Source organism: Aulonocara sp. 'chitande type north' Nkhata Bay, linkage group LG18 (assembly GCF_057382095.1).
Source record: "Aulonocara sp. 'chitande type north' Nkhata Bay isolate Kocher_YH1m ecotype deep benthic linkage group LG18, A_spYH_male_GT1.1, whole genome shotgun sequence".
Classification (NCBI taxonomy): domain Eukaryota; kingdom Metazoa; phylum Chordata; class Actinopteri; order Cichliformes; family Cichlidae; genus Aulonocara; species Aulonocara sp. 'chitande type north' Nkhata Bay.
In genome coordinates this window covers 19000592-19006192 of record NC_141361.1, presented here as the reverse complement: position 1 = coordinate 19006192, position 5601 = coordinate 19000592, and the positions used below count along the sequence as shown (strand labels likewise).

Below are 5601 nucleotides of genomic sequence, written 5' to 3'. Positions count from 1 at the left end.
AATACAAGAAAACTAGTCTGATGTATTTTGTCTGTAGGAAAGTGGATACATTTTTTTGAACCTGGCAATTGAATGTGGATGTCTTCAACTGTCATTTTCTGGTTGGTTAAACAGGTATGAATACTTCCCTTTTATAACTAATATACAATTAATATACCACCCTCCTGGGAGAGACATAGACTGGATCAAATTCAGCAATAGTTTTTTTTGAATTTGAAAATTGGCAGATGCAGTCTGTGGTTTTAAATGCTTATTTATTCTACATCACAATATCAGCAAGACTCAACGTTAAAGCTGTAAGAATCTTTACGAAAACCTCCATTTCAAAAATGAAAATTTCTTGTTGCACATTAATGGTCCACGAGATACCAGTGTAGCTCATAAAACTATACTTTTGGCAACTCCTGTCAGATTTTCCCCATTTTCAGTATAAAATAAGCGATTACATGGATTAAGATAACTTATTCATAAAGGATATGACAAAATAGTGTGGTTTTGTTTTGACTGTGACAACTTTATTCCCCCTTTTTTATTTTATTTTTATGTTTCTGCATCTCCACCTGCTAGAATTGCACAGGCAGTTCTGTCTTCACTGTAAAAAAAAATATGCCAAATTTACGGTAAAATACCGGCAGCTGTGGTTGCCAGGAATATACCGTGTAAAAAATGTGGAATCTGTAAAAGACAATACGGTATACTGGTTTTGTAACCCTAATTCTTAAGGTAGACAACGTATTATTTTACCAAAATCATGATAGAAAAAACCAAATATATTTGTCAATTATACAGCAATTTAATGTAAAAAATGCAACTTTCCATAGCTTTTTACGGATATTTGCAGTAAAAAAAAAGTAATAATATAATAATATTTACAGTAATTTGTTGTTAATTTAACAGTAATAGGATAGACCCTATTATTGTAAATAACTGTAAAAATAACAGAAATATGTTAAACCTTATTAAAACCTTTGACAGTAAAAAACACAGTGAAATCGTATAACAAATTACAGCATTTTATTTTGACCAGATACATTTTACGGTAAATTCCTGGCAACCACAGCTGCCGGTATTTTACCGCTAAAAATACAGTACAATATGAGGAACATAAATGGTTTACCGTACATTTTACATTTGCAACCGCTAAATATAGAAAAATCTAAAGATGCTCATATACAACCAAGGTAGAGAATATTACTGATAAACAATGAGAAAATTTGACATACCATTTGAAAACAGACTAAACATATTATTTTCTCTATTCCTACAAAACAGCATAGATCTTGAGAATACAGCATGTGTCCATATATATGGCTGGTAATCCATGGAGGAATGAATAAACATGAAACAAAATATTACCTGCCCCTGACCTATCAACAGTAATGAGTCACTGGGTCCTGCCTTGGTGAAGGAAAGGACTCGGTGGAGTTTCTAATGCGCATGGTGTTGAAGATACAAGCTCTGCAGGAGTACTTCAATGTCCATCAGGAGTTCACTTTGGACTGGCAGGATCCCCTCTGCAGCAAAAAAAATGGACAAAGTTTGATCAGTGCTTGAGCAAAATGCACAGAAATGAACAAAACGTGCTGCCAAAACCAGATCTAATGATAAATGATTTCTTAAGTGTAAAATATACAGTTCTTAAAGGATAGCTATTGTCAAAATGCAACCTGGGCTGTTTTTTTCAGTTGTTTTTTTTTTTTACTGTAAACGAGACAAACATATATCTAAAAGCATAATTACGACAAACAAGCCGTTTTTGAGATTGACCGTGATTTTGTTTTGTGGTCAATAGCCAGTGAATGGGAATACTAGGGGGCCGGGGCATAAATTTGAGCACATCAAAATCGATACAGTAAAAAAAACAAAACAAAAAAACAGCCCAGGTTGCGTTTTGGCAATAGTTATACTTTAAATCTACTTATGTAAAAGTGATACACAGACAACGCAGCCCTAATCACAATCATAATTTGTTGGAAAACGTATTTAAGTTTCGTATTGATTTATCATAGAACTTGAAGTTAATGGCTGAATGCATGGTGATGAGACCTATCATTCAATCTACATTTTATAGCGTATGAAACTGCTCACCTGGACATGAACCTGAGCTCGGCTGATTAAGATTAGTGTCTCCTGTCCATCTTTCTTTAGCAAAACTTGAATAATACCACTGCTTACCTCTTATTGAATCTTTGGGTGCAGACTTAATTGAAGAGCCTCGTATAAACAGGCAGGGTGTGATGTTTAGGGAAACCAAAGAATACAGCCGCCATCATTTCTGCCAGAAGACTCATTGGGTGCAACGAAGCTTTCATTGTGGACTGGCTAGATACCTTCTGCATTCAGAAGGAAAACAAGAAGGGCATACACCATAAACAATAATAACTGACAAAAATAATGAGACAAGAAATTAAAGTAACAAAATAAGTGCAAATCAAGTTTCCCTGTGTTACAGTGTAGCTGAATGTTTTTCAACAATTTGATTTACGGTAAAACACATACCAAATATTTCCAGCCAAGGTTTGTTTCAATCTTCAGCATTTTTTTCCTGCCATTGTCTTGAAACTGTTTCATCTGTCTCTCTCATTTGATGCTGTTTACAAAAACAAAACAGCAATATTGTAAAGGGAAAAAGGAAAATTAATTTAATGGAAAAAAAAAGATTATGACCTGAAATCTCACCATTTCCAGAGAGTCACAGGTCCTTTGAGTATCCTTATGGTTTCTGCTCAAATTCAGTGTCTGAAAAGGGCAGGAACAAAACAAACCTTTTTAATCATAATAAAGACAAAATAAGATTTAGAGACAGACGACAAAGAAATGTGTAAAATATCTTCTTGAATCTGTTTACTTTACTAACCTTGAAAGAGACTCTTGGGTCTTAGCTGTGCCACCACCCTTAAACCTTAAAACAGATGGAGACGATATGCTGGCCTGGCTTGAAATTTCCATATTTGGTGCTGTAAAACAATATCACAAACAATAGATTAATTGTACTTTTTGGACCTTGGCCAAAGCATAATAGAAAAAACAGAAAGTCCTTCATGGCTATTGTGCAATGAAATCATAATACTTACTGGTTTGTTTCTCAGATGTCTCCACTCCTAATGATTGTAGTGCCTCCAGTACAATTTCAAGGATTGAGGCAGACAGGTCCGGCAGCACCTTAGTAATGGAACTCCTTATGCTGCCCCCCATTTCCAAGATGTCTGATAAAAGAATGTGAATAAAGGTCAATTTATACCAAGTGGTACCTTTGGTCTTAAAATATGAAGCTGATCTTGCTTGATACTACACTTTTATACAGTGTTTTGTAAGTACCAAACTAACAGCACCATTATTGTGACAGCACACTGTGTTTCAATGGAACCATTTGGTACCCATACTTCATGTAAGATGTTAATGGATAGAAATCAATTAAGTCAATGGGTTTTGACCAAAAAAATCCTTTTATTTAAAACAGCTTACTATCACTTATGTCACACAGAACATCAGCAGGAGGCTCAGTAGAGGGCTCTTCTGATTTCTGCCACAGATCAGACTCTAGCAGACATCTCAAAGTCTCTCTTAAAGGCACATAATAGGCAAACCTATCTTTTCTGTTTTCATCTCTCCCTAAAAATATTTTCTTTGGTTCTGCATAGTTGAAGGCTTTTTTAAAGATCTGAGCTCTGGAGTGCACTGTCCTCAATGGCCCGGTATGACATGCAGAAAAAAGATCATAGCTTTTGACAGACTCACAGACTTTGTTGATGTCCTCCTCTGATAATGATGTGTCATCTTTTAACAGTGATGCAAGTTTACCCAAACTGTATGTCTGTCCCAACTCATGCATGTTCTGCATTTCCTCTACAATGTTCTGTATGGTTGAAGCAGGCAGTAGAAACTGACCCTGCAATTTTAAGTAGAATAGTGAAATGTTTCTCAGAAAAAGATCACAGAATTCAGGGGGCATTTCCATGTTATCTTCATGTGTAATAGACTGTGCAGCAGGCTCGGAAATCAAGGGTACAAAGTCATCTGATGTGGTTGGAACAGATGATGATTGACATGCAGACTCTCTATATAAATCACCAATGCTGCTGTCTGAAAACTCTGTGTTTACGTGACATGTGAGCAGTAAAAGATGATTTAACTCTAAAGGTATTTGTGCATCCTCTTACTGGACAAGTGACCACGTGTCCTTCCACAATATGGCTCTTCAGATGAGCTATTAACTCTTTAGAGTTCTGACACTGACGTTCACACATCGCCATTGCACATGTAAACGAAGAAACCACCGCCACACCAGTGACATGGGTGGGGGCAGTGTCTTCGGTAAAAATGAGCCTTAAACGCGCCATACCTGGTGTATGTCTGCTTGCAGCCTGCTTCAATACACCGAAAGAAACAACGTGGCTCATTCCGATGCAGTTTACAATGAAGCACGCAGCCCCTTGATGACTGAACTACCTTACCACAGAAATTACACGTTAACATAACTCCATGTACTTTGGTAATTCCTCCCTAGCGAATTAAGCACGCCATATACAGAAACTAATCCAGAGCAATGCTTCCCTCGCAACAGTAATGCTAACTCAACTCACAAATGCTAACTAAATTCACAACCTCACTCATAAAAAACGAACTGCTAAAATTATCTATAAACGCTGGGCTGGTGGATTTTTATAACAGAGATAACTTGAAGTTGCATGTACTCACCTCACCTCGAACTAATTGTAAGCTGCCAGGATGTCTACAAATTCCGAAGATGCTGTGGTCCAAGCAGCAATAAATGGCGCTAATATACGAGTTCAAAACTGTGTCCGTTAGCGAAGCCAACTTGAGTCTCCTGCATGAAAAAAAGAGCGGTTGGCACACAGCTCAGCAGCGCACCGCGCTATTGGTCATTTTCAGGTGACGTCATCCCGCAATGTAACGTCGCTCTTTGTTTCTTTAGGAGGTTCGATCAGAAGTCACGTCTGCAGACCGCTGCAGCCACGTCTTACCTTGCTTCCCCTTTTTTTGGTGAAATGGTTCGCTCATACTGCACAATGTTGCTACCAGATTTTTTTTCTCTGCAATTCGAACGTAAAACGTCTGTACACAGTTTACCAGCAGTTTAGCTACCAATCAACAGCGATCACACAAATTCAAAATTTAAGGCCGACCCACTTAAGGTGGTCTGATAATATGGCGTGAAACACAACAACATAAAGTTGTTTTAAAATAATAATTAAAAAAGATTATTGAGATCAATTTTATTCACAACCATAAACTTTATTTTTAACATCTTCTTTTGCTGTTGATTTTTTTTATCAGAAGGTTAACAATGATATACTGCAGGCCTAACTTTTAATCTGTATATCAGTATCTGAATTTTAAAATAAAAAAATACTATCAGTTTTATTGTCTTTCACTGCTGATATTTGCTTTTTTTTTAATGGTATGTACTGGTTGTATTATTACGGTGGACCCTATTTTTTAACATCTTGTTTCTGTAAAAATGAATGTTTTTGTTTGCTTAAAAATCTACAGCTTTATACTGTGAATTCCAATGTGCACAACCCCAAAAGATGTAGTTTTACTCAAATAATACCGTAAAATCTAAGTTTTTCAGACATT

General features: G+C 36.4%; 1 long non-coding RNA gene across 2 annotated transcripts; it reads right to left on the bottom strand.

Moving 5' to 3' along the window:
* Positions 1–987: 987 nt before the first annotated feature.
* LOC147308379 (uncharacterized) lies at positions 988–5211 on the bottom strand. 2 transcript variants are annotated; one of them, XR_015126194.1, is made up of 8 exons: positions 4986–5211; positions 4704–4828; positions 3075–3206; positions 2858–2957; positions 2680–2739; positions 2500–2590; positions 2176–2333; positions 988–1514 (listed from the first exon to the last, which is right to left on the bottom strand). It is a non-coding gene; the product is annotated as an uncharacterized LOC147308379 (long non-coding RNA). The 2 variants fall into 2 exon arrangements; XR_015126193.1 differs by having other exon boundaries at positions 4699–4828; positions 4986–5208.
* Positions 5212–5601: the final 390 nt, after the last annotated feature.